This window comes from Montipora foliosa, chromosome 2, assembly GCF_036669935.1.
Source record: "Montipora foliosa isolate CH-2021 chromosome 2, ASM3666993v2, whole genome shotgun sequence".
In the NCBI taxonomy this organism is placed as follows: Eukaryota; Metazoa; Cnidaria; class Anthozoa; order Scleractinia; family Acroporidae; genus Montipora; species Montipora foliosa.
The window spans coordinates 24,378,553-24,386,962 of record NC_090870.1 but is presented as its reverse complement, the minus strand read 5'-3'; the positions used below and the strand labels follow the sequence as shown (position 1 = coordinate 24,386,962).

Below are 8,410 nucleotides of genomic sequence, written 5' to 3'. Positions count from 1 at the left end.
TGGATGTTGCATTTACGTGATACTTAGATCTTGCGCCTTACCGTAGGTGCAAATGTAAAAATGTGTTATTTGCCAGTTGTGTCAACAACTTGAATTCTTGTTACAAAACTCTTAGACCTCGTTAACTTGCTAAAGAGAAAGCCAGGGTGATGTAGTTCCAGACGTTTTGCACCAGGATAACTTAGTAGTACACCCCGGCAGTGAAAGATATAAAATAGGAAAAACCAGTGGCAATTCTGAAAAGGATCTGGAGTTGGCATCAAAGGTGCTAAAAGTAACAATAACATACAAACTAACAAGAAGTGGAAATAGCAATGCAGAAGTTGTCAACAGAATACCAGCGGTTGCCAAATAAACTGGATCTTGAAGTGGACAGTGGAAAGAATAATTTTAGTCTTTGCCAAGGTTAAGTAAAATACCACGAGAAAGGAAAAGGCAAATTGTCACCACACTTGAAAGTAATTTACTTTAAACTGAGGCCTTACATGTAACAGCACTTTTGTACACTGGATCAAGCATAATTTAACTTGACACGAGAAAATCCTGTATAATACTTTCCCTAAGCAGTCACGTTAACACAATTTCCAACAAGCGAGGCCCAAAAAAGCCCGAACAATTTGGGTACTAGCGGTCAACTACAAAGCTAACCCACAAGATGGCAGGAGCCAACAAATTTTGAAATACAGCAAATACAATTATTTAACAAAATTTCAGCAACATGTTGCCTAAAAGAAATCCAAGCGTAAACCGACCCTCTGATGGTCTCCCCAAATCGGCCGTTGGCAAAACCAGGATAGGATCGGATCAGACCGGACCGGATGGGACCGGATCGGATCGCATCGGATCGGACCGGACCGATAAATTCAATAGAAGAACCCTTGGCGGTCTCACGTCTTACCGGCTCCGATCCTGACACTTACCAAAAGGAAAACTCGCTTAAACAATATTTTTATCGTAAACTACATTTCTAAGGTTTTTTCTGATGTATATTTTGTTGGGATTTTATTGAAACTAACGCACGTACGAATTTTTTCCCGAAGGACATCCGCGAAGGTCGGATGTAACCTTAACTGGTGACCCAGGGATTTCATGTCTACCTTGGGCGGAAATAATTAATTTTGTTATTGATCCGGTCCGAGTTTTGTCGATTCGATCTGATCCGATCCGATCCGAACCTTTGCGTTCAAAAGGATTGATGAGCAGACTGGCTCATCGCATTCACACAAATCAACTTTTACTGTAAACTTTGATAACTAAGAAATCAAACGTCCTTTTTTGAGGAGCGTTTTCAAAAAAACACTTTAAGAGAAAATACCGGTCGTTTTGGGTGGACGCGAACCAACTCGACGTCCATTTCAATGAGATTAAAGATAAAAGCACAAACAAAAGAAACAAAGCTTTCCTAGAGAACAAAGCTTGGACTCTCACGCCAAATTGTTGACTAGACTCAAACAAAAGCCTTTATTTACGTTCTTCCTATACATCTTCTGATGCTTCCAAGCGCGAAAACTGACCGAGCGAAGCGAAGCAATTCGATTCGTTGCTATGAAGATGAAGAAAGTTAAGAGCAAACTTAAAAGATTTAATCCTACGCGAACTTAAACTGAGTCGTTTTATAGACAGGGGCACCCAACGAATCTGTTCCTCACATTATCTGTTCCCCAGAGGAATCTAGCTGGCTGGCAAAAATACAGGTGTTTCGATTAGCTGGCTAGGAAATTTTGTTATTGATAGAGGTTTTGCCTGGGAATTACTGACTTTTTCTAGCATTTCAACCCGAGCTGGCTGTGGAAACTCTGAAGACTGAGGACGACTAAAAAAAAAAAAAAAAAAAAAAAAAGGAACCCCTTCCCTCTCCCACAGAGTAGTCACAAACATACCACGGCTGGTCAGAGTGATTGCGCTAGCGGAAAAAAACCTGTTTTGTCCCGGTTTTGTCGCTTTTGTTAGGTCGTTTTGGATCGAGGGAATTGAAAGCGCGCGGAAATCCTGGCTGGGAAATAAATTTGATCAGCTGGCTGGGAAACCAACCAATTTTATCTAGCTGGCTGGGAAATTTCTTGTGTGTCTTGCTGGGAAAAAGGAACAGATAATGTTTTCCCAGCAACACTGAAAAACACCTGAAAATGCCTTAATAACATTTATTTTCATTAACTGGGGTATAATAATACATTTTACAACAAATTGGTCGTTGGGTGCCCCTGTATAGAGTAAAGAATTTAATACACTGTGTTTACTAACTATAAAATAAACCACCGCTCTAAGGAAAGAAAAATTCCAGCCGCACTTGATAACACTGTCATCCACACTTTGCACATTCTGTCTTTCATGGTTGAATAATTAAATTTCTTTTTCAGTGAGCAAAACAGCGCCTTGTTTTCTAGTTTTCAACTCGCAGTGACAATTAAAATGATTTGACTTTTTTCAAACGGTAAAGTCACTGCTTACAAGCCAGAAGGCCCATAAGGCCGGCGCTTATCTCCGGTTTTCGTGGCATGAAGCGACTAGGAGCGACTGCTTTTCGAAAAAATCGAAAAAATACGAAGCATCGCTATAAAATTCAACAATGGCTTTTTACGAGCGGTTTTTTTGCCCGATATGAAAATTAATGGGACGGTTATAAAATAAATAAACCCCTTTTTGGTTTGCTGTTATGTTGGCTGATAATGTCCTTGGCTGAGAAATTGTCCTCAAAATTTCATATTTGCCCTCGAAGCTTCTCGGCCAAATATTCATTATTCTCTCTCAGCCGCGGACATTATCAGCCGTCATACCAGCCGCCAGAAGGCGTTTATTTACTAATTATCATTGATTTGATGCGTGATCGATCACCCGAACGAGGGGGTGGGGGAGATTTGAAGCACGGTTGCTTCTGCAGGTACAGGAGCAGAGATCACGTAAAACAAAAACAAAAAAAAGACAGAAAACAAAACAATTCCAAATAAAGACTAATGCCAAGTGACCAAAAATACGATGCTTTAATTCCGGCACCTACAGAAAGACCCAGGAGCACAGATCCAAAAACCGGTACGCTCTTCGTTCTTTGTTTTTCTTTTGTTTTTGTTTTTCGATTGCCATTAAATGCTGTTAGACTAATATTATTTTCTTGTTCCTATTCAAAAGTTCTTGGCTAATAAATGTTATGATTAGCTGTTGTCTGATAGCCTATCAGTACATGAGAAAAAAAATTCGCTGGTGTCAGGTGCACAACTTGATTGTTGCGCGACATCCAGTAATCATTGCCACCGCCACTCTGTTCAGTCTGAGTCCTTGAACTACATTCCTGGTCAATAGTTGTTCAGGGAAGGTTGCGCGCATCACTTCACTTCACACCTAATTCACACCTAACTATTGGCTGAACTATTTGGGAAAGACCATGCTCTTGTGGCCCCCCTTCCCATATTCAATGTTAGAAGAAAAGTCACCATTTTGTTTGGTGCAAAATCCAACATTGATAAGTGGGGGAGGGGGGCTATCTCAAAAGTGACGCTACCTTCCCAGGACCTTTGTCCAGGATTGTAGATAGGTGGTGAGCGCAATTGGACGCAACAAAGACTCAGACACAGCTGTGTAACTCATGTGTAGTCTCTATGCTGTGATGACATTTAAATGCAGATTGGAACTGCTCCAGTTAGCCTTCATTACTGAGGTGATTTTTTAATTGCGCCCCAACTGCTTTCTCTTCTATGATCCGCTCCACTGTTTTTAACTAATTCATGCGCGCAAGCGCAATGAATGAGTTATTGCGGAGTGGGAATTTGGTGTGGACCGCAGACCGTGGATTTTACGAATCTTCGACGAAATGCCCTCGAAGTCCAAGCCGAACCCGGAGATTTTTCTTCAACTTAGATGGGACTCGAACACTGCATTGGCGCCAAAGCCGATGTAAGCCAAATGATGTTTTATTGCCCTTCAAACAAAGTATATCCTTGTGGAGCTCAAGAATGGAACAGCAATTCGATAAAAAACAAAAGTTTCTAGAATTTCAATTAGCTTTTTTCTAATAGTTTTTTAAAAGAATTTCTGGGTATGTTTTTGAGTCTAATTGGTATCCCATTCCACATTTTAACACCAACGCGTGAAAAGGCCTTACATTGAACGTTAAGTGCGGATTGTTTGTTAAAACCAAAAAAAAAAGACCAAACAAGAAACAAACAAAACAACAACAACAATTGCATCTTTCGCCGTCGGATAAGTTAGCTGTATTTCTAATATGTTATTTCTAATATGTTATGTACAACACTGAAACCAAATGGCAAATTCTCTGGTAACTTTTTCTGGTTGGATACTCAGAGAAGGAATCGAACACCTTGAGTGGAAGTCGGATCTCTGTTGTCTGGCGATTTTCTAATTTCATTTATTTGTAATCAACTCTGCACAGTCTTCAGGTAAGAAAACAATTAGAAATTTGACGAAAACTAAGACCTAAGACCCCTTGTAAACAATGGAAATTACGGGAAAGAAACCCGGAAAAACTACCGATAGTAAGGCGCACAGACACAACGCCATGACACGCTTTGAGTGTTGAGTGACAGAAAAAAACCAGTGACATTTGCATTGGTCGATGCTTAATTGGCACGGAAACTAAAAATAGGGTCTTTCGAATAACAAGATACTCAGTCTGTTAACCCTTTGGTTGTAACCACTAAGAATGCGATGCACGAATTATTTTGTCAGTACACGCTTGTTATTCTACTTCCAGTATCAAAACAAGTCCACAATTTAACCATACATCACGCAAACAATAAACGGATGCCGTAGAGGGCTAATCTTAATATTATGTGTGATAGGGGACTGAAATAGTTGCATGTAGGACATAAGTGATTTTCTGTAAGTTTCTCCACGTTTGCGTCACTCACAAGCTTATTTCTCAGCCATCAAGTTGGTTGCTCATATTGTCATGAATGAGTTGGCTCCAAGGTGAATTTGATTAGAAGTGGCTTGATCATTGCAACCTTGAGTCCAGATACGTAGATACTCTGGAGGAAAGTGTCAACTGTACGAGCGATTAGTTAGTGTTAGGGTTAGTTTGTTATCGCGTACCTCCCCCCCCCCCCCCCGTAATGGTCACGTGATCACAAAACTTGATTGTTCGTTCTTTGTTTGAAGACTCAAAATTATGTACGTTTTCGTCTTTATTTGCAAGTTCGGTGGGTTAGTAGATATTTGCGAACTAATTATAAAAAAGATGATGTGGGAATAAAATACAAATTGCGTGAAAAAAATTGTGAAGCAACGTATTTTTATAAGCTTGAAGTTTCGTATGCTACAACATACATTTTCAAAAGTAACCGGATGGAAAATTGTATGGATACAGAAAACGATCAAATGTGTTGAGATCCGTAAGACAGAGCTTGAGGGAAGGTACAGGTGTTTTCGGTCCTTTTGGGGGGGTTGATAGGTAGAGTGCAAATTCAACCTAGGTAAAAAGAGGATCACCAATTTAAAGGGGCTGCGCATGCTCGAGTTTGTTCCCTCTCGCGCTCACGGAAAATTCTAGCCTTCATTATGAATTCACGCGTGAGTCACGTATATTCGCAGTTAATGAATTCTATGTCAAACATAGCGCTCAGAATTTAATATTTACCTGTCAGGAAGAACTTTTCTGATCAACAAACGTTTGTAAATGCGAACGTACCTGCAGTACAAAGCGAAATAACTGTCGCTGCACGCTTCGTAGCCAGCATCGAATTTAGCTCACAGCCAGGCGTGAAAAATTCTTTTCTTCAGATAAATACGCTTGTACGTGTTATTCCACTCCTTCAGGTATTCTTTGCGATCCGTTAAAGCCTTCCTTTTCCTCCTGGAGTTTCTCCTTAGTCCAACATAGCACTCCCCAGTGCACGCCATTTTGAATTTGTCGATTCAACTTGAAAAAGTTAACCTAACACTTTTCCCTAGCCCTAATCCCTGGTCCTCCAGGTTGGGGGTTGAGCGCGGGGCCAACAACCCCACCTCGTAAAAAGGAACATGTTATGGAAACTGCGACAAGTAAACCATCGACAGGCCCGGGTAGGGACTTCAGCCGAGTGACCAGCGGCAGAATGGCCAACTCTAATGAAAGCCTTAGTGGGGAAGTTAGAGCCGCGAGATGTAGTCTACTCGGGCCCAAGGCACAGATTAGAATAGGAGCATGGAACGCTCGCACCATGTATGAAACATCGAAATCAGCCCAGGTATTACGAGAAATGAGTAACTATAATTTGGACATCCTTGGCGTAAGCGAGTGCCGTTGGACTGGATCCGGGCGCCAAAGATCAGCCGATGGTTCGGTCATATTGTACTCTGGCCATGAAGATACTCACACCAATGGAGTGTTAACACCTTGCTAGAATGGGAACCAATCAACGACCGTATACTGAGAGCGAGATTTGACTCCAAGCATTGCAAACTTACGATCATCCAGTGCTACGCACCAACAAATGAAGCAGATGATGCGATGAAAGATGACAGGTATGACCATCTAATTCAAGTGTTATCCAAGGTTCCTCGCCATGACTTGCTTCTAGTCATCGGAGACTTGAATGCCAAGGTCGGAGCTGACAATGTTAACTATGAAAGAGCCATGGGCAAACACGGCTGTGGCACTATGAATATCAACAGCTAGCGTCTAGCCGATTTCCGTCTCAACAATGACCCTGTAATTGGAGGTACGATCTTCCCCCACAAGAACATCCATAAGCTCACTTGGAGGTCGCCTAACGGAAGATCCCTTAACCAGATTGACCACATTATCATCAATGGAAAGTGGCGGCGGTCGCTTGAAAACGTTAGAGTATTTCGGGGAGCCGACGCAGCAAGTGACCACAACTTAGTTGTAGCAACAGCGAAGCTGAAACTTCGCAAGGCAATGAGGCAAGAACAGCAAAGAAAGCAGTTCGATATCGCCGAGCTTAGATGCCCTAAGATCCAAAAGCAGTTTGTCCTGGAAGTTTAAAACCGCTTCCAAGTTCTTGCAGGCTCCAACCAAGACAACACACCAGTTGAGACTAAGTAGAATAGGATCAAGAACACCTTCAACGAGGCAGCAGCTAGCACCGTTGGATACAAGAAGAAAAATAACAAGCAATGGTTAACACCTGAGACATGGGAAAAAATTGAAGAACGGAAGCACATTAAAATTAAGATGTTCACCGCAAAATCGCCGAGGCTACAAGAGCAGGCCCAACAGTTACATGCGTTCAAAGACAGAGAAGTGGAGAAGAGTGCCAGGAAGGATAAGTGCCATTTCATTGAAGAGTTGGCATGCAAAGCGGAGCTCGCTGCTTCGAGAGGAGAGCTGAGCACAGTCTATAAAGTCACTAAGCAGCTCTGTGGCAACTATACCAGCCACCCACCACCAGTTAGAGCCAGGGATGGTTGTTCCTTTGACATCTGAGCGAGAGCAGACAGCCAGGTGGGTCCAGCATTTTCAGGAGGTTCTCAACCAACCAAAGAATGGCAGAGCGCCCGGACCTGACTCCATCCATGCTGAAATGTTACAAGCTGACCTTGATATCTCTACAACCGTGTTAGTAGACCTCTTCAGCTATATATGGGACACCAACACCATCACATGTGACTGGACAAATGGTCAAATAGTTAAAATACCTAAGAAAGGCAACCTGCAAAATTGTGACAATTGGCGTGGTATAACCCTTCTCTCTACGCCAAGCAAGATATTCTGTAGGGTTCTCCTTCAGCGGTTTGATTCAGCCATCGACAGCAGGCTCAGGCAGGAACAAGCCGGCTTTCGCAAGGGTAGAGGATGCATCGACCAGATCTTTGCACTGAGGAACATCATTGAGCAGTGCCTGGAATGGAACGCCCCCCTGCACATTAACTTTGTAGACTTTAGAAAAGCTTTTGACAGTGTACACAGGGAGACTCTATGGAAGATCTTAGAGTCATACGGGATCCCGGACAAGATCATTACGCTTAATAGCTGTCATGTAAGTGAACAAATACAATGCACTTACCGCTACTCGAACTCGGACCCTCCAGATCTATATTTCGGTGTTTTCACCACTATACTACACCAACGAACATGCTCAACACATCATTGTTCTTTTCATTACTTACTTTTGTATAATAAATAAGTTAATTGGTATAACAACCAAAACTAATGCTAACCTGACTCTAATATTCTAGTGCGTATTCATCCTAGGTAAAATAAGGATCACCAATTTAACCGAGGTAAAAACGGATTCAACCAGAGAACTGATTTTACTGTCAACATAGACACCTAAAAAGTTCAGGTGACTTCAATGGGATTGGAACCCATGACGTCTGCGATGCCGGTGCAGTGTTCTATCAACTGAGCTACAAGGCCACACAGTTGAAAATAACTTGGCAAAAGCAGCAACACCACAACCAAGTGTATGCCTTGGCGGCCCGCAGCACAAACAAGGCAGGCGTGGAAGTGCGTGGG

At 42.2% G+C, this 8,410-nt stretch overlaps 1 pseudogene; it reads left to right on the top strand.

Annotated features, from left to right (window-relative positions):
* Positions 1-6,439: 6,439 nt before the first annotated feature.
* LOC137991345 (uncharacterized) lies at positions 6,440-7,378 on the top strand (annotated as a pseudogene).
* The last annotated feature ends 1,032 nt before the right edge of the window (positions 7,379-8,410 follow it).